Source organism: Salvelinus fontinalis, chromosome 38, assembly GCF_029448725.1.
Source record: "Salvelinus fontinalis isolate EN_2023a chromosome 38, ASM2944872v1, whole genome shotgun sequence".
NCBI classification, from domain to species: domain Eukaryota; kingdom Metazoa; phylum Chordata; class Actinopteri; order Salmoniformes; family Salmonidae; genus Salvelinus; species Salvelinus fontinalis.
Genome location: NC_074702.1, coordinates 32,136,967 through 32,162,521, shown reverse-complemented (window position 1 = coordinate 32,162,521; position 25,555 = coordinate 32,136,967). Strand labels below are relative to the sequence as shown.

The 25,555-nt window shown below is 44.7% G+C and overlaps 1 pseudogene; it reads left to right on the top strand.

The window, feature by feature from the left end:
- Window positions 1-25,056, top strand: LOC129837575 (leukocyte elastase inhibitor-like; annotated as a pseudogene).
- Window positions 25,057-25,555: the final 499 nt, after the last annotated feature.

Sequence of the window (25,555 nt, the reverse complement as noted above, 5' to 3'; positions counted from 1 at the left end):
ATGCACATCCCAGCACCACTCACCCTCACCGTGGGACCCCAGCACCAAGAAAGCCTTCCCTTCCTCATCATCAACACACTAGTACACAAAGTCATCCTTGGCCTCCCGTGGCCCCAATGTCATGACCCCACCATCTCCTGGTCGAGGATGTCGGAAGACCTGCTTTCCCTTACCCTGTGGTTCAACGTCAGTTGAGAGTCCTGTGGTAGCCCTCCAGCCCGAACTCCCAGAGGTTTACCAGGATCTCCAGGAGGTTTTCTCCTAGACCCGAGCCTCCTGTCTCCCTCTTCATCACCCCTGGGACAGTACCATCGACCTGCTTGCATACTCTGCGCTTCCATACAGCTGCGTCTACCCTCTGTCGGTGGTTGAAACCAAGGCCATAGAGGAGCTCTGCGGGGCCAGTTTTGTTTACTAAACTGATCAATCTGATACGCATGCAGGAGGGTCATTTCAGTCGCTGTAGCAGCTGACGTGTAGAGTGTTGAGTCATCCGCATACATAGAAACTCTGGCCTTAGTCAGTGTCATGTCATTAGTAAAAAAGAATAAAAGCAGGGGCCTAAACAGCTACCCTGGGGAATTCCTGATTCTGACTGGATTATATTTGATAGGCTTCCATTGAAGAACACCCTCTGTGTTCTGTTAGACAAGTAACTCTTTATCCAAAATATAGCAGGCTGTGTAAAACCATAACACAAGTTTTTCCAGAAGCAGACTAGGATCAATAATGTCAAAAGCTGCACTGAAGTCTAACCAGACAGCCCCCACAATATTTTTATCATCAATTTCTCTCAGCCAATCATCAATCATTTGTGTAAGTGCTGTGCTTGTTGAATGTCCTTCCCCTTAAGCATGCTGAAATTCTGTTAATTTGTTTACTGTGAAATAGTATTGTATCTGGTCAAGCACAATTTTTCCCAGAAGTTTACTAAGGGTTGGTAACAGGCTGATTGGTCGGCTATTTGAGCCAGCAAAGGGGACTTTACTATTCTTGGATAGCGGAATGGCTTTATCTTCCCTCCAGGCTTGAGGGCACATGCTCTCTAGTAGGCTTAAATTGAAGATGTGTCAAATAGGAGTGGCAATATTGTTTGCTATTATCCTCAGATTGTCAGACCCCGGTGGCTTGTCATTGTTGATAGACAACCATTTTTTCACCTCTCCCACACTGACTTTACGGAATTCAAAAGTACAAATCCTGTCTTTTATAATTTGGTGAGATATACTTGGATGTGTAGTGTTGCTGGCATGTCATTCCTAAGTTTGCTTATCTTGCCAATGAAAAAGTCATTAAAGTAGTTGGCAATATCAGTTGTTTTGTGATAAATTAGCCATCTGATTCAATGAATGAAGGAGCCGAGTTGGCTTTTTTCCCCAGAGTTTAATTTAAGGTGCCCCAAAGCTTTTTACTATTATTCTTTATATAATGTATCTTTGTTTCATAGTGTAGTTTATTTTTATTAAGTTTAGTCACATGATTTCTTAATTTGCAGTATGTTTGCCATTCAGACTTAATTGCCATACCTTTTGCCTCATCCCTCTCAACCATACCATTTTTCAATTCCTCATCAATCCAAGGGGATTTAACAGTTTTACAGTCATTTTCTTAATGGGTGCGTGCTTATTAGTAACTGCAATAAGTAGTTTCATAAATGTGTCAAGTGCAGCGTCTGGTTGCTCCTCATTACACATCACAGAGCAGAAAATATTCTTTACATCATCAACATATGAATCACTACACAACTTATTGTATGACCTCATACACTATATTAGGCCCAGACTTTGGAACTTTGGTATTCCTAGATATGGCGATTTATATTGTGAATATTACATCCTATGGATTCAGATACTGCTTTCAAGCAAATATCTGCAGCGTTAGTAAAAATGTGATCAATACTTGTTGATTTAATTCCTGTGCTGTTTGTAACTACCATGGTAGGTTGACTGATAATCTGAACCAGGTTGCAGGCATTGGTTACAGTTTGAAGTTTTTTTCCTGAGTGGACAGCTTGATGATAGCCAGTCAATATTTAAATCACCCAGAAGATATACTTCTCTGTTGATATCACATACATTATCAAGCATTTCACACATATTGGTGAGGCTCCCGTGTTCCATCCTGGTGCTCACATCTGGCTAACCACCCCCGGTTTGTGGGGCCCTTCAAGGTCCTTCAGAGGGTCAATGAGGTGACATCAACTACCCGATCTCACCCTCTTTTTATGTTTCCCTACCCAGACCGGTGGTTCCTGGTCCCCTGGCTGGTGCCGTCCCCTTCAACACCCCTCCGCTTCCCATGGACATCGATGGGACCCAACAGCGCTCCTCTGGGCCGCACCCCTCCCAGTCGACCAGGTACTGGAGCCGACCCCCACAATGTCAGGAGTCCAGGAGAGACCTGGAGACCTTAAAAATCTATGCCGTCAGGTTTCTTCTGGACTCCCGACGTCGGGGGGGTCGGCTCCAGTACCTGGTGGACTGGGAGGGGTACAGCCCAGAGGAGCGCTGTTGGGTCCCGACAGCCGACATCCTGGACCCCAACATCGTCCGAGACTTCCATCTCTGGCGTCCAGACCGGCCCGCTCCTTACTTTCGGGGCTGTCCCCCTGGCCCACGTCATCCTGCGGTTGGAGTCACGCGTCAGAGAGCACACCTGCTCCCCATCATTACACACACCTGTCTCTTAAAATTACTGTTCTGTAATTTGAATTGGCCATAACTTAATTAGTAAGTTTCATATTAAATTACGTTTTAGAAAATATGACCAAAAATATGCCCAAAATGATGTCCAAATCACTGATTTATAAACATATTTTTCATTCTTCGATTGAGGATAAAATTTCAAAAGTGTGATATCTGTGGATTAGAATATATAACATGTACCAAAACAGTGCTTGCTTAATAATTAATGTAGGCTTAGTAGTTCATCCCGTACATTAAGTTATACAACGGGTGGGTTGAAGGCTGATTGCTTAAAACTGCATTCCAGCAAGTTACCAGCGGCTAAATCTATGACGTTAAATGGCTATTTACTCTGTTCCATCTGACTGCGTAATCCACTGTCTCATCAGCCCAGCCAGGCAATTTATAAACTTGATCACCACTATAAAAAGCATCTAAACATTATCTTACATTTCTTTTAGACTAACATTTCTCCCGAGTGGTGCAGCGCTTGAGGCGTCACTACAGACCCGGGTTTGATCGCAGGCTGTGTCACAGCCGGCCTTGACCGGGAGTCCCATAGGGCGGTGCACGGGTTAGGGGAGGGTTTGGCCGGGGGGGTCTTTACTTGGTTCATTACGCTCTAGCGACTCCTTGTGGTGGCCGGGCGCCTGCACGCTGACGATGTTCCCTCCGACACATTGGTGCGGCTTGCTTTCAGGTTAAGCGGGCGTGTGGTTAAGGAGCTTGGTTTGATGGGTCATGTTTCGGAGGACGCATGACTCGACCTTCACCTCTCCTGAACCCGTTGGGGAGTTGCAGCGATGAGACAAGATCGCAATTGGATATATATTGGCAAGGTTTGCCAGCCCGCGACTTCATCTCGGGCCTAACACCCATGCCAATATATCCTCCAAACACCGGTTTCGACGGCATTATCACTTACGTAGAGTTCTAGTACGTAAAAAATGTGTAATTTTGGTAGATTTTTGGGCACTTCTTCACCACTTTTCTACCAAATATTTAAAGGATACATATACAGTATATGGCATACTTGGGCCATTTTATTGTGTTCTCCAGACCCCCTCAAATATTTTAAGGCATCATTGGGCTGTATGTAGGCCTAACAATTATTTATTGAGATATGGCCATGTGAATCCTGTTCATTACGGCCCTTTGGAGCTGGTTGGTGGTCATTTTGGAATCCTGAGTATAATCAAGGGTGTAGTGCTGCTGGAGCACACCGGAGCAATGAATTACTGTCTCACATCACTTACTGAATGATTAATAAGTATTCTACATAACAGCCTGAATATAATAGCATACTATACCGTTACTGTAGGACCAAAAACACCACGTAATTTAAGGATGATTGTGCTGAATGTTAGCTTTTTTTTTTCTCATGATGCGGCCAAAATCAAACAACGCGTGGCATACGATAAATATGCTCCGATAGAAACAATACAGGGTGGCTAGTCTGAAATTGCATTTTTGTCCCTCCCCAGTTTTATCATTGCATGGGATTCAAAAGAGGCGATGGGGTGCTTTAGGACCATGCAGACACCCCTGAGAAGTCAGGTAGGCTGTTTGGAGTGTTCAGCCGGCTAGATTTAGGACCACTTGTGGACACCACAGAGCGGGCTGACAGGCTGTGTGAAGGCAAAGCTTCTGGAAGGCTGGCTGGACCAGCATTGGAGAGTTGAGAATAGTTCCGTGTGTATGTGTAGCGTTCTTTCACCGAGTTGTAAAAGCAAGCAGAGCAGAAATTGTCTATCCTTTAGTTGACTGATATAGCTGGCAAGGTCACCAATGTTTAACTTAACAGAACAGTGCTGAGCAAGTATTGTAACCTGACATGTAATGTTAGCTAATGTGTCATCCCCTCTCGACTGAGGTGAATGAATAAGCTACGCTAGCTAGTAGCTACCACAGCCAGGTCAGCTCTAGCCTCTAGTTATCAGTCAGATAGCGATAGCCTGTTGGGACTCTGCTGTTGGGACAGATTTAGGTAAGCCCTAACAGTTGGTGGGCACCGTTTGAGTGCAATTCATGTATTGTTTAGTGTTGTGGCTTTGCTGGCATTCATCCCAAATTTTTGGACCCCACGAAGATTTACATGCTAAAATCGCCACTGAATATGAGTGATCAACATTTAGGCCTATTTCTAGGCAATGTAGTAAACTATGGCCTAGTCATAGGCTTATTTAGGAATAACATTTCCTTGGAAAGATAACTGCTCTGTTATTCCCCGCCCATGAATAGGCTATAGCCTACTATTTAATTGAGAACACCTGATCTTGCAGGTATGGCTACTGAACTGGAGGCAGCAAGGATGATGACAGCAACACTCGCTATGCTTTGCACAGTCCTCTAGGATATAGCCTACCTTTATAGGAGGACGATTTGCAGGCAGAGACAAATGGGTAATCAATATTTGTAGAAAAAGGCTTGCTCACCATTAAGTTGAAGCAGTGAATTCTGAGTGTGTGAATAATGCAACAAAAAAAAGTGCTTTTAATACAATATGTAGGCTAATGCATACAAAGCAGAAAGAGGACCGTTCCAAATAATCTGTGGGACAACAAAATATGTTCATCCCAAAGTCGTCTGACAGCCCGCTCCCGCCCGCAGCATGACAAATACAGACCGCGCCACAATGATCTCCGTTGGGTCCCGCAGGCATTCAGTGGGGATGCAGCGATCCAGTGCAGTCAGTACACAACGCTACACTCATCATGTCTTAGCAGGATCAGAGGGCGATAGTGTTCCCAGCAGGGTCAGACAGCAAGGGAAGATCAGTCTACGGAGCTCAGGTGAATTTTGCAGTAAGCCTTTATTAACAATAACAGTGAATGATACAACGTTCCATCTTGAATTGATGGGTAGACCTACAGTAGCCACAGGACAGCAGTTTAAGTTTAAAAGCTACGGTCTGGGAACTGGGAATAATGGTCATTTCAATTATTGAACCATTGATTATATTCTTGGATAATATTATGTATAAATGTACACCAAGGTAATTGTTTGTCATACCTCATTTTAGGAGGATCAGATGGTGACAGGGGTTTCAGCAGGGTCAGGCAGCCAGGGAAGACCAGTTTGTGACAGAGGTGAGGTGAATTTTTGCAGATGCAAAACGTTAGTCTCTCTGTGCAGTAAACACTGGACGAGCCAGGTGTTATTTTAAGGCAGTCTGACAAACCTCCAAAGTTGATTTCCAAAATGTATCAAGGGTTGAAAGAGAATCGCTACAGATGTGTTTGAATGCCCAGTCATGTTCATATCATCTCAGACATAAATGACTGCAGTTGAAGACCGTCCGTAGAACATTCCATATGCCATTGAAACTGAATTACATGCACTCAGAAATGTAAGTCCTCCGCTGGAGGTGTAAAACACAAAAGGGGACATATTTGCATATATTACGGTCTTATGAAGGCTGGCTGAATTCTGGCAAAGAGTATGGTCTTTTATCTCAGCATGTCTACAGATTCTCCCTTCTCCCGGTTTTTGTTTGCTTGGAAATGTTGATTCTGGAGACTTATCTTAAGAAACTGTGTAACCAAGCATTTATAGCTGCTAAGAAATGCATTGCCGTTTATTGGAAGGATTGTTTATCCTCCCACAATGTCAAGTCATGTATCCCTAGATTTGATTTATTACTAGATTAAGGGTATACTGGGAAACTTTCGTTAGGTCTGGGTGCCTTGTATGGAATACAGTACGACTAAACAGTACGACTAAAGGAGTCTGTATTGAAAAGGGGGAGATATGTATTTAGGCAATCCCTAGCTGCTGGGCTGCTCAGTCCTGGCCCTGGTGGTCTGCCATCCTGTGGGTTATCACTCTGGCTTTTGCCAAACACACCCGAAACCAATATGAATGTTTGACTAAGATCCTAAAGGTGAGTGGGGTATGTTGGGGCGCTGCAGGGTAGTGGATCCCTAGGGACAGGACGGGGCGACCCAGCTATATTGTGTGCAAGGTCTTTTTTTTAGGTTTCTGTGTGTTCATGTATATTTGAGGTGTATGTAGTTTTTTTTTGTTTAGTTTGTTTTCCCCCAAAAATGTAAGGTATGAACTGTGAAGGAATTTTTTGGGGGGAGAGTTATTGTCTAGATTGGTGGGGGTTGTGCGTGCAGGCAGCTCGGGCTGGCTGGTCGGCCTGGCTGAAATTTGACTTAATAAAGACAATCAAAAGTCTTTATCAAGAGTTGTTCATTTGTTAGGCTATTCGGTAAAAGGTGCAACACAATATTTATTATTCAATTACCTTTGATCTAGATCAGTCTTTTGAATCACTTAAACATATTTAATAATGATCTCTTACCTAGCTTGTTGACTGTGGGCGTTTTTGCTTAAATGCATTAAAATAAAGGCTATTTTTATACGGAGTGGACAGGCAGTGGACCAGGAGACTGTTTGTGGAGCCACCTAGAAATAAATGGTTTAAACCATGACAGAGAGGTGGGGGTGTTAGTTTCATTTGGAAGCATTTATTTTCATATTTACCACAGTAAAACATATTTCCCACTGCATTTTAAACAAATAGGATAATCGTAAAATTAACATTATTTAGAGACCCCCCCAACCAAAGTTTGACTTTTGTTGCATTTAGGGGAGCTAATGTTTCATTCAGGGGATACGCCATAATTCGCACCCTGCTGCCTCCAATCTTTAAAATGTTCTTAAAAGGTATCTAGTATTAGTGTACCAAGTTTGATACCTACAGTTGAAGTCGGAAGTTTACATACACATAGGTTGGAGTTATAAAAACTTGTTTTTCAACCACTCCACATATTTATTGTTAACAAGCAAATTTATTGTTAACAAAAGTTTTGGCAAATCGGTTAGGACATCTACTTTGCGCATAACACAGGTAATTTTTCCAACAATTGCTTACAGACAGATTATTTCACTTATAATTCACTGTATCACAATTCCAGTGGGTCAGAAGTTTACATACACTAATGTAACAGTCCTGACCTATTTATGTTAGTTTTTATGTGTTTATGGTCAGGGCGTTAGTTTTGGGTGGGCAGTCTATGTTATCTGTTTCTATGTTGTTTTTGGTTTGCCTGGTATGGCTCTTGATTAGAGGCAGGTGGTTTGCGTTTTCCTCTAATCAAGAGTCATATTTAGGTAGGGCATTCTCACTGTTTGTTTGTGGGTGATTGTCTCCTGTGATGTCTTCGTCGTTGTCGATGTTATTCACTTTCGGAGCTGTTTGGCTGTTCGTGTGTTTTGATGTAACGTTCCTGTTCGTGAGTTTACGTTTGTGATGTGAGTTTATGTTCAGGTTCCGTTCTACGTCGTTTTGTTATTTTGTAGTTTTGAAAGTGTTTTGTTTTGTTTCGTGTTGCTGTCAAATATATAATAAAGATGGCATATTTCCCTGAACCCGCATTTTGGTTAGAAGATCCTTCTCTCCTCACCTCATCTGAGGATGAGGAAAGCGACAGCCTTAACAGAATCACCCACCAACAAACAGTGACCAAGCGGTATGGGAATGCTCGACGGAGCAACAGGAACTTCTGGACTTGGGAGGAGATCTTGGACGGTAGAGGACCTTGGGCTCAACCAGGGGAATATCGCCGTCCAAAGGAGGAATTGGAAGCAGCGAAGGCTGAGCGGCGCTGGTATGAGGAGGCAGCGCGACGACGCGGTTGGGAGCCCGTGAGTAAGACCAAAAAATTTCTTGGGGGGGGGCACACGAGGAGTGTGGCAAAGCCGGGTAGGATACCCGAGCAAACTCCCCGTGCTTACCGTGGAGGTAGAAGGCGTCGTACTGGTAAGACACCGTGTTATGCGGTAAAGCGCACGGTGTCCCCAGTACGCGTGCTTAGCCCAGTGCGGGCTATTCCACCTTGCCGCACTGGGAGGGCTAGGTTGGGCATCGAGCCGGGTGCCATGAAGCCGGCCCAACGTAGCTGGTCTCCAGTACGTCTCCTCGGGCCGGTGTACATGGCACCAGCCTTACAGGTGGTGTCCCCGGTTCGCCTGCATAGCCCAGTGTGGGCTATTCCACCTCGCCGCACTGGCAGGGCTACGGGGTTCATTCAACCTGGTAGGGTTGGGGAGGCTCGGTGCTCAAGAGCACGTGTCCTCCTTCACGGTCCGGTAGACCCGGTGCCACCTCCATGTACCAGTCCTCCGGTGGCAGCCCCCCGTACCAGGCTGTCTCTCCGGGTTCTCTCTCCTGCTGTTTCCTCCTCTCCAGCGCAGCCGGTGCCTAGACCACGCACCAGGCTGTCTCTCCTTCTCCTCCCTACAGAGCTATCCGTCTCCCCAGCGCCATCTGAGCCATCCGTCTCCCCAGCGCCATCTGAGCCATCCGTCTCCCCAGCGCCATCTGAGCCATCCGTCTCCCCAGCGCCATCTGAGCCATCCGTCTCTCCAGCGCCGTCTGAGCCATCCGTCTCCCCAGCGCCGTCTGAGCCATCCGTCTGCCATGAGCCTGCAAAGCCGCCCGTCTGCCATGAGCCTGCAAAGCCGCCCGTCTGCCATGAGCCTACAGAGCCATCCGCCAGACAGGAGCCGCTAGAGCCGTCAGCCAGACAGGAGCCGCTAGAGCCGTCAGCCAGACAGGAGCCGCTAGAGCCGTCAGCCAGACAGGATCTGCCAGAGCCGCCAACCAGACAGGATCTGCCAGAGCCGCCAACCAGACAGGATCTGCCAGAGCCGCCAACCAGACAGGATCTGCCAGAGCCGCCAACCAGACAGGATCTGCCAGAGCCGCCAACCAGACAGGATCTGCCAGAGCCGCCAACCAGACAGGATCTGCCAGAGCCGCCAGCGAGCCATGAGCAGCCAGAGCCGTCAGAGAGCCATGAGCAGCCAGAGCCGTCAGAGAGCCATGAGCAGCCAGAGCCGTCAGAGAGCCATGAGCAGCCAGAGTCGTCAGAGAGCCATGAGCAGCCAGAGCCGTCAGAGAGCCATGAGCGTCGAGAGCCGTCAGCCTGCCATGAGCGTCGAGAGCCGTCAGCCTGCCATGAGCGTCGAGAGCCGTCAGCCTGCCATGAGCGTCGAGAGCCGTCAGCCTGCCATGAGCGTCGAGAGCCGTCAGTCTGCCATGAGCGTCGAGAGCCGTCAGTCTGCCATGAGCGTCGAGAGCCGTCAGTCTGCCATGAGCGTCGAGAGCCGTCAGCCTGCCATGAGCGTCGAGAGCCGTCAGCCTGCCATGAGCGTCGAGAGCCGTCAGCCTGCCATGAGCGTAGAGAGCCGTCAGCCTGCCATGAGCGTCGAGAGCCGTCAGCCTGCATGGACCTGCCAGAGCCGTCCAGCCAGGACCTGCCAGAGCCGTCCAAACAGGACCTGCCAGAGTCCTTCAGCCGGGATCTGCCCCTTGTCCCGGTGCTGCCCCTTGTCCCGGTGCTGCCCCTTGTCCCGGTGCTGCCCCTTGTCCCGGTGCTGCCCCTTGTCCCGGTGCTGCCCCTTGTCCCGGTGCTGCCCCTTGTCCCGGTGCTGCCCCTTGTCCCGGTGCTGCCCCTTGTCCCGGTGCTGCCCCTTGTCCCGGTGCTGCCCCTTGTCCCGGTGCTGCCCCTTGTCCCGGTGCTGCCCCTTGTCCCGGTGCTGCCCCTTATTCCGGTGCTGCCCCTTATTCCGGTGCTGCCCCTTATTCCGGTGCTGCCCCTTGTCCCGGTGCTGCCCCTTGTCCCGGTGCTGCCCCTTGTCCCGGTGCTGCCCCTTGTCCCGGTGCTGCCCCTTGTCCCGGTGCTACCCCTTGTCCCGGTGCTGCCCCTTGTCCCGGTGCTGGCTGTTTATTTTGGGGAAAGTAGTTTTAGGGTGGTCAGTGGAGGGGGTAGACAGAAGAGGGGAGTGACTATGGTGGTGTGGGGACAGCGTCCTGAGCCGGAACCACCACCGTGGTCAACTGCCCACCCGGACCCTCCCCTGGACTTTGTGCTGGTGCGCCCGGCGTTCGCACCTTGAGGGGGGGGTACTGTAACAGTCCTGACCTATTTATGTTAGTTTTTATGTGTTTATGGTCAGGGCGTTAGTTTTGGGTGGGCAGTCTATGTTATCTGTTTCTATGTTGTTTTTGGTTTGCCTGGTATGGCTCTTGATTAGAGGCAGGTGGTTTGCGTTTTCCTCTAATCAAGAGTCATATTTAGGTAGGGCATTCTCACTGTTTGTTTGTGGGTGATTGTCTCCTGTGATGTCTTCGTCGTTGTCGATGTTATTCACTTTCGGAGCTGTTTGGCTGTTCGTGTGTTTTGATGTAACGTTCCTGTTCGTGAGTTTACGTTTGTGATGTGAGTTTATGTTCAGGTTCCGTTCTACGTCGTTTTGTTATTTTGTAGTTTTGAAAGTGTTTTGTTTTGTTTCGTGTTGCTGTCAAATATATAATAAAGATGGCATATTTCCCTGAACCCGCATTTTGGTTAGAAGATCCTTCTCTCCTCACCTCATCTGAGGATGAGGAAAGCGACAGCCTTAACAACTAAGTTGACTGTGCCTTTAAACATCTTGGAACATTCCAGAAAATGATGTCATGGCTTTAGAAGCTTCTGATAGGCTAATTGACATAATTTGGGTCAATTGGAGGTGTACCTGTGGATGTATTTCAAGGCCTACCTTCAAAATCAGTGCCTCTTTGCTTGACATCATGGGAAAATCAAAAGAAATCACCAAAGACCTAATAAAAAAAATTGTAGACCTCCACAAGTGTGGTTCATCCTTGGGAGCAATTTCCAAATGCCTGAAGGTACCACGTTCATCTGTACAAACAATAGTAGGCAAGTATAAACACCATGGGACCACACAGACGCCATACCGCTCAGGAAGAATACGCGTTCTGTCTCCTAGAGATGAACGTACTTTGGTGCGAAAAGTGCAAATCAATCCCAGAACAACAGCAAAGGACCTTGTGAAGATGCTGGAGGAAACAGGTAAACAGTAAAACGAGTCCTATATCGACATAACCTGAAAGGCTGCTCAACAAAGAAGCCACTGCTCCAAAACCGTTATAAAAAAGCCAGACTACGGTTTGCAACTGCACATGGGGACAAAGATTGTACTTTTTGGAGAAATTACCTCTGGTCTGATGAAACAAAAATAGAACTGTTTGGCCATAATGACCATCGTTATGTTTGGAGGAAAAAGAGAGAGGCTTGCAAGCCAAAGAACACCATCCCAACCATGAAGCACAGGGGTGGCATCATCATGTTGTGGGGGTGTTTTGCTGCAAGAGGGACTGGTGAACTTTACAAAATAGATGGCATCAAGAGGGAGGAAAGTTATGTGAATATATTGAAGCAACATCTCAAGACATCAGTCAGGAAGTTAAAGCTTGGTCGCAAATGGGTCTTCCAAATGGACAATGACCCCAAGCATACTTCCAAAGCTGTGGCAAAATGGCTTAAGGACAACAAAGTCAAGGTATTGGAGTGGCCATCACAAAGTCCTGACCTCAATCCTATAGAACATTTGTGTGCAGAACTGAAAAAGCGTGTGCGAGCAAGGAGGCCTACAAACCTGACTCCATTACACCAGCTGAGTCTGGAGGAATGGGCCAAAATTCACCCAACTTATTGTGGGAAGATTGTGGAAGGCTAGCCAAAACGTTTGACCCAAGTTAAACAATTTAAAGGCAGTGCTACCAAATACTAATTGAGTGTATGTTAACTTCTGACCCACTGGGAATGTGATGGAAGAAATAAAAGCTGAAATAAATCATTCCCTCTACTATTATCCTGACATTTCACATTCTTAAACTAAAGTGGTGATCCTTACTGACCTAAGACAGGGAATTTTTTACTAGGATTAAATGTCAGGAATTGTGAAAAACTGAGTTTAAATGTATTTGGCTAAGGTGTATGTAAACTTCCGACTTCAACTGTATATCATGAAGTGGAACAATATGGGGTACATTTGGTTCTTATTGGCGGGACTGTATCAGGAGAGCAGAGATTACTGAGGATTAAAGAGTCCTCTCTCTCAACTCTGTGTTCTTTTTTCACTTTCTGGTGCTTAAAGAACTTGAAATACAGTACAAAACCGACACAGGTCAGCTCAAAGCATGGGCATGATGTATATGCAGTGATGTATATAAACCCTGGATTGCTAATGCTATGTATTGGCCATTGAGAGGCTTGGAAGCCACCAGTCGGCCATATTGGCACTCCCCAGTAGGAGCAGTCCTCCATACAGTAGGAATGAATTGAATTCTACAGTATTTCAATAAAAAGTCTCAGACAGAATTACATGTATTTAAGTCGTTTTTTGTTGTAGTTGGGAAAGAAACATCAGTTATCTCAAAAAATCATACTTTAAGAAAAATGTTTTATATACACTGCTCAAAAGCATAAAGGAAACACTTAAACAACACAATGTAACTCCAAGTCGATCACACTTCTGTGAAATCAAACTGTCCACTTAGGAAGCAACACTGATTGACAATAAATTTCACATGCTGTTGTGCAAATGGAATAGACAAAAGGTGGAAATTATAGGCAATTAGCAAGACACCCCCAATAAAGGAGTGATTCTGCAGGTGGTGACCACAGACCACTTCTCAGTTCCTATGCTTCAAAGGAGTGATTCTGCAGGTGGTGACCACAGACCACTTCTCAGTTCCTATGCTTCCTGGCAGATGTTTTGGTCACTTTTGAATGCTGGCGGTGCTTTCGCTCTAGTGGTAGCATCATACCACCCTCATGGAGTCTGTTTCTGACCGTTTGAGCAGACACATGCACATTTGTGGCCTGCTGGAGGTCATTTTGCAGGGCTCTGGCAGTGCTCCTCCTTGCACAAAGGCGGAGGTAGCGGTCCTGCTGCTGGGTTGTTGCCCTCCTACGGCCTCCTCCACGTCTCCTGATGTACTGGCCTGTCTCCTGGTAGCGCCTCCATGCTCTGGACACTACACTGACAGACACAGCAAACCTTCTTGCCACAGCTCGCATTGATGTGCCATCCTGGATGAGCTGCACTACCTGAGCCACTTGTGTGGGTTGTAGACTCCGTCTTATGCTACCACTAGAGTGAAAGCACCGCCAGCATTCAAAAGTGACCGAAACATCAGCCAGGAAGCATAGGAACTGAGAAGTGGTCTGTGGTCACCACCTGCAGAATCACTCCTGTTTTGGGGGGTGTCTTGCTAATTGCCTATAATTTCCACCTTTTGTCTATTCCATTTGCACAACAGCATGTGAAATGTATTGTCAATCAGTGTTGCTTCCTAAGTGGACAGTTTGATTTCACAGAAGTGTGATTGACTTGGAGTTACATTGTGTTGTTTAAGTGTTCCCTTTATTTTTTTGAGCAGTGTATTTGTAATATATATATATAGTCGTATGAAAAAGTTTGGGCACCCCTGACAATTTCCATGATTTCCATTTATAAATAATTGGGTGTTTGGATCAGCAATTTCATTTTGATCTATCAAATAACTGATGGACACAGTAATATTTCAGTAGTGAAATGAGGTTTATTGGATTAACATAAAATGTGCAATATGCATCAAAACAAAATTAGACAGGTGCATAAATTTGGGCACCCCAATAGAAAAATCACATCAATATTTAGTAGAGCCTCCTTTTGTTAAAATAACAGCCTCTAGACACATCCCATAGCCTCTAATGAGTGTCAGGATTATCGATGAAGGTATTTTGGACCATTCCTCCTTACAAAACATCTCCAGTTCAGTTAGGTTTGATGGTTGCCGAGCATGGACAGCCCGCTTCAAATCATCCCACAGATTCTCAATGATATTCAGGTCTGGGGACTGGGATGGCCATTCCAGAACATTGTACTTGTTCCTCTGCATAAATGCCCGGGTAGATTTTGAGCAGTGTTTTGGGTCGTTGTCTTGTTGAAATATCCAGTGCCGGCATAACTTCAACTTTGTGACTGATTCTTCAACATTATTCCCAAGAATCTGCTGATATTGAGTGGAATCCATGCGACCCTCAACTTTAACAAGATTCCCAGTACCGGCACTGGCCCCACAGCATGATGGAACCCCCATCAAATTTTACTGTGGGTAGCAAGTGTTTTTCTAGGAACGCTGTGTTCTTTTGCCGCCATGCATAACGTCCCTTGTTATGACCAAATAACTCAATCTTTGTTTCATCAGTCCACAGCACCTTATTCCAAAATGAAGCTGGCTTGTCCAAATGTGCGTTTGCATACCTCAAGCGACTCTGTTTGTGGCGTGTGTGCAGAAAAGGCTTTTTCCGCATCACTCTCCCATACAGCTTCTCCTTGTGCAAAGTGCGCTGAATTGTTGAACGATGCACAGTGACACCATCTGCAGCAAAATGATGTTGTAGGTCTTTGGAGGTGGTCTGTGGGCTGTTTTTGACCGTTCTCACCATCCTTCGCCTTTGCCTCTCCGATATTTTACATTGGCCTGCCACTTCTGACCTTAACAAGAACTGTGCCTGTGGTCTTCCATTTCCTCACTATGTTCCTCACAGTGGACACTGACAGCTTAAAGCTCTGCGATAGCTTTTTGTAGTCTTCCTCTAAACCATAATGTTGAACAATCTTTGTTTTCAGGTCATTTGAGAGTTGTTTTGAGGCCCCCATGTTGCCACTCTTCAGAGGAGAGTCAAAGAGAACAACAACTTGCAATTGACCACCTTAAATACCGTTTCTCATGATTGGATGCACTTGTCTATGAAGTTCAAGGCTTAATGAGCTCACCAAACCAATTGTGTGTTCCAGTTAATCAGTGCTAAATAGTTAGTTATTCAAATCAACAGAATGACAAGGGTGCCCACATTTTTGCATAGCCTATTTTTCACATCTGATTTAATTTCATACAACTTAATATTGCTACACTAAAAATCTTTGTCTGGACAATAGCCCAGTACTCAGCTTTTATTAGAAAATGAATGGCATGCCACTGTGATCATTTTCTGTGACGACAGAGTAAATTATTATGCAGCCTCAGAGGGGGGCCCAAACGTTTTCATACGACTGTATATACACACACACACATATATACATATAAATTCAGCAAAGAAGTGTTCCCACTGTCAACTGTGTTTATTTTCAGCAAACTTTACATGATTAAATATTTGTATGAACATAAGATTCAACAACTGAGACAAACTGAACAAGTTCCACAGACATGTGGCAAACAGAAATGGAATAATGTGTCCCATGTGAACAAAGGGGGGGGGGGGGGGGGGGGGGGGGGGTCAAAATCAAAAGTAAGTCAGTATCTGGTGTGGCCACCAGCTGCATTAAGTAGTGCAGTGCATCTCCTCCTCATGGACTGCACCAGATTTGTCAGTTCTTGCTGTGAGATACCCCACTCTTCCACCAAGGCACCTGCAAGTTCCCAGACATTTCTTGGGGGGAATGGCCTTAGCCCTCACCCTCCGATCCAACAGGTCACAGACGTGCTCAATGGGATTGAGATCCGGGCTCTTCGCTGGCCATGGCAGAACACTGACATTCCTGTCTTTCAGGAAATCACGCACAAAACGAGCAGTATGGCTGGTGGCATTGTCATGCTGTAGGGTCATGTCAGGATGAGCCTGCAGGAAGGGTACCACATGAGGGAGGAGGATGTCTTCCCTGTAACGCACAGCGTTGAGATTGCTTGCAATGACAACAAGCTCAGTCCAATGATGCTGTGACACACCGCCCCAGACCATGACCCCAGACCATGACGGACCCTCCACCTTCAAATCGATCCCGCTCCACAGTACAGCCCTCGGTTTAACGCTCATTCCTTTGACCATAAACGCGAATTCGACCATCACCCCTGGTGAGACAAAACCACGACTCGTCAGTTTTTGCCAGTCCTGTCTGGTCCAGCGACGGTGGGTTTGTGCCCATAGGCAACGTTGTTGCCGGTGATGTCTGGTGAGGACCTGCCTTACAACAGGCCTACAAGTCCTCAGTCCAGCCTCTCTCAGCCTATTGTGGACAGTCTGTGCACTGATGGAGGGATTGTGTGTTCCTGGTGTAACTCGGGCAGTTGTTGTTACACGTGGTCTGCGACTGCGAGGACGATCAGCTGTCCATCCTGTCTCCCTGTAGCGCTGAGTTAGGCGTCTCACAGCACGGACATTGCAATTTATTGCCCTGGCCACATCTGCAGTCCTCATGCCTCCTTGCAGCATGCCTAAGGCACGTTCACACAGTGTTTAAACCCTTTACAATGAAGATCTGAGAAGTTATTTGGATTTTTACGAATTATCTTTGATAGACAGGGTCCTGAAAAAGGGACGTTTCTTTTATTGCTGAGTTTATATGCCGGGTTGGCAGGTAGCCTAGTGGTTAGAGCGTTGGGCCAGTAACCGAAAGGTTGCTAGATCGAATTCCCGTGCTGACAAGGTAAAAATCTGTCATTCTACCCCTGAACAAGGCAGTTAAACCCACTGTTCCTAGGCCGTCATTGTAAATAAGAATTTGTTCTTAACTGACTTGCCTAGTTAAATAAAGGTTAAATAAAAAATATATACACACACATAAATATATATACACACACACACACATATATATCATTTAAAAGTGTATAATAGAATAACGTGGCAAAAAAATGTAGTCATTAATAAATGGATTTCTATATTTTCTTAAATATTTTCTACAATGATGGGGGAGTGCCAAGATGGACGCACGGTGGCTTCAACAGAGCACCCTCTATTAGTCAGTTAGTGTATACAGTGAAAGTATTTAGACCCCTTGACTTTTTCTAAAATTGATTAAATTGTTTTCCTATCATCAATCGACACACAATACGCCATTAATGACAAAGCAAAAACAGGTTTTTAGACATTTTGCTAATTTTATATTTTGTATCATAATATCACATTTACATAAGTATTCAGACCCTTTACTCAGTACTTTTTGAAGCACCTTTGGCAGTGATTACAGCATTCTGTCTTCTTGGGTATGACACGACAAGCTTGACACACCTGTATTCAGGGAGTTTCTCCCATTCTTCTCTGCAGATCCTCTCAAGCCCTGTCAGGTTGGTTGGGAAGTGTCGCTGCACCGCCATCTTCAGGTCTCTCCAGAGATGTTTGATCGGGTTCAAGTCCGGGCTCTGACTGGGCCACTCAAGGACATTCAGAGACTTGTCCCAAAGCCACTCATGCATTGTCTTGGCTGTGGGCTCTGGGTAGTTGTCCTGTTGTAAGGTGAACCTTGGTCCCAGTCTGAGGTCCTGAGCAGGTTTTCATCAAGGATCTCTCTGTACATTGCTCCGTTAATCTTTTTCTCGATTAGTCTCCCAGTCCCTGCCGCTGAAAAACATCCCCACAGCATGATGCTGCCACCAACATACTTCACCGTAGGGATGATGCCAGGTTTCATCCAGACATGATGCTTGGCATTCAGGCCAAAAATTTCAATCTTGGTTTCATCAGACCAGAGAATCTTGTTTCTCATTGGCTGAGAGTCTTTAGGTGCCTTTTGGCAAACTCCAAGAGGGCTGTCATAGGCCTTTTACTCAGGAGTGGCTTCCATCTGGCCACTCTACCATAAAGGCCTGATTGGTGGAGTGCTGCAGAGATGGTTGTCCTTCTGGAAAGTTCTCCCATCTCCACAGAGGAACTCTGGAGTTCTGTCAGAGTGACCATCGGCTTCTTGGTCACCTCCCTAGAGCTGGGGCCTTCCTAGGGCCTTGGTCAGGAAGAGTCTTGGTGGTTCCAAACTTTTTCCATTGAAGAATTATGGAGGTCACTGTGTTCCTGGGGACCTTCAATGCTGCAGAAATGTTTTGGTACCCTTCGCCAGATCTGTGCCTTGACACAGTCCTGTCTCTGAGCTCTACGGACAATTCCTTCGACCCCATGGCTTGGTTTTTGTTCTGACATGCACTGTCAACTGTGGGACCATATATAGACAGGTGTGTGCCTTTCTAAATCATGTCAAATCAGTTGAATTGACCACAGGTGGACTCCAATCAAGTTGTAGAAACATCTCAAGGATGATCAATGGAAACAGGATGCAACTGAGCTCAATTTCTAATCTCATAGCAAATGGTCTGAATTTGTTTCACGTTTTTAAAACATTTGCAAAAATTTCTAAAAACCTATTTTACCTTTGTCATTATGGGGTATTGTATGTACATTGCTGAGGATTTTATTTATTTAATCAATTTTAGAGTAAGGCTGTAACAAAATGTGGAAAAAGTCAAGGGGAAAAGTACTTTCCCTGCTGCAGGCTATGTACTTTGCGCATATACACAATAGATCATTGTGTGTATGCCCAAGGTACATAGCTTACAGCAGTGTTCCCCAATTGACATTTTACAGAATTTTAATTGTTGGTCATAAAAGACTAAAAACACCAGGAAATCAGCTCCAAGTTATTTTCATTTTGGATATCTGTTCCTAACTATTCCTACATATAATAGAGAGACATGATCATATACAAATGTAAGCAAAGGTTTCAAATGATGACTTTTTAGTCAAATACTGGGCAAAAACGGGTTGAATCAACGTCGTTTCCACACCATTGTGATGAAGTGGGAATCAACGTGGAAAACTGATTGGATTTGAAAAAAAGTCCGAAATATAAGGGAATTTAGTATTTTTTTCACCCAACTTTTAACCTAAATCCAATGACATGGTGAAATGTTTTGTTGATGTCACGTTGAAGTCACCTTAGTTGACAACTCAACCAAATGTAAATCAAAACTAGATGTCTGTGCCCAGTGGGATGATTCTCTCGCTCCCTCTATCCCTCTCCCTTAGACAGATAACTGGGACAAAGGCTCACCAGTGCCCATAATTCCACCATTTGACATTGTTGTTTTTCAACCTCCCTCAGATGCATCTGCGCTAACTACACTGTGCGCCCTTAAGTACACAAATGTTTGTGTGCGTTCATTTGTAAACAAGTTATTGTTAATTATAACTTTGCGTGAACTTTGCTGATCAGTGGAGCGAAGCATGTCTCCCCTTCAGCGAGTAATTATTCAGGCTAATTGCTTGTCCTGTTCACGGAGTATATAGCACTGCTCATCCCTCAGCATGGCCATCTCACTTGCCTTCATTTCACTGGTTGTGTTCCAAATAGCACCTTATCCCCTACATAGTGCACCAGTTTTGATCAGAGCCCTGATCAAAAGTAGTGCACTATATAGCGAATAGGGTGCAATTTGGGAAGCACCCACTGGCTGTCTCCTCAACAGAAACATTAGCAGCCTTTTAAATGGTTCAATGTCTCTTATGATCCTAGTTGTCAAGATAAAAACATATGGTGCTGAAAAGGAGGGGGTGGTTATACATGTTGTTTTTTTTATTCTCACGCCTTAAAATGGATATAATAATAATGAAGACATGATGTCAGCAATTTGTCTGTCTTTACACCGTAAACATGCATTGTTGTTCCACCCAGTCTGCCCTCCTTCCAAATCAAAGCAGGGTAATCAGAGAGGACACAAAGCCACATAATGACTGTCGTGGTGAGGCCTCCCTCAGGCGGGTTAGGTTGAATCTCTCTCTCTCTTGCTCGCTAAAGATGAGGTAAAAAGACGACGTAAAATAAATAATACAATTACTGAGCTATAGTGTATGCTACATTTTTTTTTAAACAATGATATTATTTTATCCCCTTGATAGAATAACGACACTTAGCCGTTTTCTAAAATGCTTTATGAGATTGGAGAACACATTAAGAGGGATCTTAGACCATTTCTCCATACAGAATCTTTCCAGATTCTTGATATCCTTCCTTTGTGCTTCTGGACTGCCCTATTCAATTCAAACCATAGGTTTTCAACAGGGTTCCAGTCCGGAGACTGAGATGCCCATTGCAACATCTTGTGGTCAATTAACCATTTCTTTGTGGATTTTGATGTGTGCTTGGGGCTATGGTCTTGCTGGAAGATCCACTTGAGACCAACATTCAACCTCCTGGCAGAGGCAACCAGGTTTTTGGTTCAAATGTTCCGGTACTGGGTAAAGTTCTTGATGCCGTTGACCTTTAACAAGGGCCCCAGGACCAGTGGAACCAAAATGGACCCATAACATCAAAGATCCACCAGCATTTTTTACAGTAGGTATGGGTTGTCTTTTCCTATTAATCCAAGTGCCAATGCCGTTAAGCAAACTCCAGACATTTACATTTGTTCAATGTCATGAAAATAGAGCTCTTTGGCCACGACACCAGTGGTGAGCTTTACTTCGGGGGGGAAAAAAAGATCGTCACACTTGTACTTTTGACCTGAATGCATTTCCTCCTCACCTTTGAGACCACATCCCGCTCTATAAATCTCACAACAGTTCAATTTTCAGTTCTTCCCCGTCGCTCACAACAGTTACGACGGCATCTCTGTCTGTGTCAAACGACAACTTCTCCCTGATTCTCTTCAAGAAGACCAGCGAGAGGAACAGCGAAGGAAACCATCTTCTCTCCTCTGTTTATATTCAGAACCACATTCCTGTGAAGATTAAAGAGGATCTCATGTTAAATACTGTTGAAGTAATATGGCTACAGGTTCATCTGCCTCACCAAAAGCCCATTCTGGTGTGAAGCTGCTACAGACCACCAAGTGCTAACTGTCAGTGTCTGGATAACATGTGTGAAATGCTTGATAACGTATGTGATATCAACAGAGAAGTATATTTTCTGGGTGATTTAAATATTGACTGGCTATCATCAAGCTGCCCACTCAGGAAAAAACTTCAAACTGTAACCAGTGCCTGCAACCAACCTACCATGGTAGTTACAAACAGCACAGGAATGAAATCATCAACATGTATTGATCACATCTTTACTAACGCTGCAGATATTGGCTTGAAAGCAGTATCCAAATCCATAGGATGTAATAATCACAATATAGTAGCTATATCTAGGAAAACCAAAATTCCAAAGGCTGGGCCTAATATAGTGTATAAGAGGTAATACAATAAGTTTTGTAGTGATTCCTATGTTATTGATGTAAAGAATATATGTTGGTCCGTGGTGTGTAATGAGGAGCAAACAGACACTGCACTTGACATATTTATGAAATGGCTTATTCCAGTTGCTAATAAGCACGCGCCCATTAAGAAAATGACTGAAAAAACTTCAATCCCCGTGGATTGATGAGGAATTGAAAAATTGTATGGTTGCGAGGGATGAGGCAAAAGGAATGGCAAATAAGTCTGGCTGCACAACCGATTGGCAAACGTACTGCAAATTAAGAAATCATCTGAATAAAAAGAAGAAGAAACTACACTATAAAACAAAGATACATGAAATAAAGAATGATAGTAAAAAGCTTTGGTGCACCTTAAATTAAATTCTGCGGAAAAAGGCAAGGTCAGCTCCGTCATTCATTGAATCAGATCGCTCATTCATCACAAAACCAACAGATATTGCCAACTACTTTAATTATTTTTTTCATTGACAAGATTAGCAAACTTAGGCATGACACGACAGCAACAAACGCTGACACTACACATCCAAGTATATCTGACCAAATTATGAAAGACAAGCATTGTAATTTTAAATTCCGTAAACTTAGTGTGGAAGAGGTGAAAAAATGGTCTATCAACAATGACAAGCCACCGCCGTCTGACAACTTGGATGGAAAATTATTGAGGTTAATAGCGTCCCATTTGCCACATTTTCATATTTAAGTCCACTAGAATGTGTGTGCCCCCAGGCTTGGACAGAAGCAAAAGTCATTCCGCTACCTAAGAATAGTAAAGCCCCCTTTACTGGCCCAAATATCCGACCAATCAGCCTGTTACCAACCCTTAGTAAACTTTGGGAAAAAAGGGTGTTTGACCAGATACAATGCTATTTCACAGTAAACAAATAACAAACATTCAGCATGCTTATAGAGAAAGACATTCAACAAGCACAGCACTTACACAAATGACTGATGATTGGCTGAGAGAAATTGATGACAAAAGATTGTGGGGGCTGTTTTGTTAGACTTCAGTGCGTCTTTTCACATTATCGATCATAGTCTGCTGTTGGCAAAACTTGTGTTATGGCTTTACACCCCCTGCTATATTGTGGTTAAAGAGTTAGTTATCTGTCTAACAGAACACAGAGGGTGTTCTTTAACGGAAGCCTCTCCAACATAATCCAGGTAGAATCAGGAATTCCCCAAGGCAGCTGTCTAGGCCCACTACTTTTTTCAATCTTTACTAATGAATTGCCACTGGCTTTGAGTAAAGCCAGTGTGTCTATGTATGCAGATGACTCAACACTATACATGTCAGCTACTACAGCGACTGAAATGACTGCAACACTTAACAAAGAGTTGCAGTTAGTTTCAGAATGGGTGGCAAGGAATAAATTTGTCCTAAATATTTCTAAAACTAAAAGCATTGTATTTGGGATCACTAAACCCTAAACCTCAACTAAATCTTGTAATAAATAAATGTGTAAATTGAGCAAGTTGAGGTGACTAAACTGCTTGGAGTTACCCTGGATTGTAAACTGGCATGGTCAAAACATATTGTCACAACAGTAGCTAAGATGGGGAGAAGTATGTCCATGATAAGGCACTGCTCTACCTTCTTGACAGCACTGTCAACAAGGCAGCTGGCCCTTGGATGTACACAGAGAGCTAATATTAATAATATACATGTCAATCTCTCCTGGCTCAAAGTGGAGGAGAGATTGACTTCATCACTGCTTGTTTTTATGAGAGGTATTGACAAGTTGAATGCACCGAGCTGTCAGTCTAAACTACTGGCGCACAGCTCAGACACCGATGCATACCCCACAAGACAAGCCACAAGAGGTCTCTTCACAGTCCCCAAGTCCAAAACAGACTATGGAAGGCACACAGTACTACATAGAGCCATGACTACATGGAACTCTATTCCACATCAAGTAACTCATGCAAGCAGTAAAATTAGATTTTAAAAAACAGATTAAAAAAACGCTTTATGGAACAGCGGCGACTGTAAAGCAACACAAACATAGGCACAGACACATGCATACACACGATAACATACGCATTATACACACACGTACACATGGATTTTGTACTGTATATATGTGGTAGTGGTGGAGTAGGGTCCTGAGGTCACACAGTCTGAATGTATTGTAATGTTTAAACTGTATAAACAGCCTTAATTTTGTTGGACCCCAGGAAGAGTAGCTGCAATGGGGATCCAAAATAAATACAAATCTCCTCTGCTTTGGCTATGGTATTCCTTGAGGCCAAGGACAATACTGCTACACAGATGTCAGAGGCGCTGCACCTCCACAAAGCTGAGGATGACATCCATGATGGGTTAAAAAAAAACTAATGTCTGAGCTGAACAAAGACAAACCCCATACACACTGAGCCTGGCCAACCGTCTGTTTAGAGGGGTCAGGGGCCAATAGTGGAGCCAGGAGCAATACTGCCACACGGATGTTAGAGGCCCTGCCCCTCCACAAAGCTAAGGTGTTCAGAAAACTCCTGTCTGGGCCCCGTACGCATTACCCCCATGCACTGAACCTGGCAAAACCTTTTCAAAAGCTTTCCTCTGTGAAACTAGGAAGTACTACGGTGCCAGGTTCGAGTCTGTCGACTTCGAGTCCAATGCGTTAGGGTTAACATAAACAACTGGGTGGATAAAAAGACAAAAGGGAAAACTCCAGGACCGGTTGCAAAAGGGAGCTGTCAACAACCAAAACTTGTTGGTGAATGTCATTTATTTTCAAGGGCAAGTGAGGCAAGCAGTTCAAGAAGAGATCCACTAGAGAAGCTCCGTTCAAGGTGAGAGAAAATTTGAGTAAGTCAGTGAAAATTGTGTATCAGGAGAGCATGTTCTGCTTGACCTTAATCCCTGAGGTCAACTGCCAGATTCTGGAGCAATCTGAGCATGCTCCAGGAAGAGATAGAGGACAAACTGGGCTGGAGAAACTGGTGAGGGAGTTCACGTATGATAACTTTGTTGCATGGACCTGGCCTACGTGGGACATATGCACTTGTCCAGACAGAAGATGGAGAAGACATGCAACCTGAAAGCCGTTCTGGTCAGCATGGGCATGATGGACTCCTTTGAAGGGCTCAGGAGCAATTTCTCAACCTGGAGTTGTCTGAGGTGGTGCACAAGGCCTTTGTAGAGGTGAATGAGGAAAGCGCAGAGGCTGCGGCTGCCACAAGGCTGTGTCCCCGAACAGTAATGTTAAGAAAGCATACTATACGTACCTTCAAAGCCGACCACACTTTCTGTTCTTCATCCGCCACAACAGTAGTCAGAACATCCTCTTCTGTTGCAGGTACTACAGAGGTTTTGTATAAACGGACCCCAAAGATTTTGCCCAAATTGTGTGCAACGTCATCCAATTCGTATGATGTTACTTCCTGGGGAAAAAAATATGTTACGAATTCCAACTCGTACCCTTGGACTTTGAAATGCTTGTCAACAATGTTGTAATTTGTAATAATTATGTTAATGTATGTAATCTCGGTTAACCCAGAAGTAAAATCTTGTGTAATTTTGTCAGCTGGATGATTAACTTCTGGGACTATACGTGTTAGAAGTTGAGAGTTCCGGCAAAGGGGAAGGGCTAGATTCAATCAGATCAAGCACTAACCGGCGATAGTCAAAACCCGCATCGCTGATGTTTTGGCGGTGTAAGGGGTGGAACTGTGTTGGAGCTGTCAAATCGGTGAGGAGCTGCTCTTGTGATCATTGTCTCGAAGCCACATCCGTCCCATAGAAATAATGACGCTCAAATTGAAAAATCATTAAAATGTGATCATGAGGATTTCTATCAGTTTAAATCGAGGTGTATACACAATTTCACATTCTAGTGTTAGAACTTGTAAGATCAGCTGTATGGGATTTCTCTTAAAGCGACTTGGTGCAACCAATGGCAATGTCTGCTTTAGGTATAACGCTGGGAGCCGCTTGTGGATTTGACAGCTCTAAAACAGTCCCACCTCTTAAACCGCCAAAACATTAGCTATGCGGATTTCGGCTAAAGATGATTTGATTGAATCGGGACCAAAGTCTCCACCCTCACATAGCCAAAGC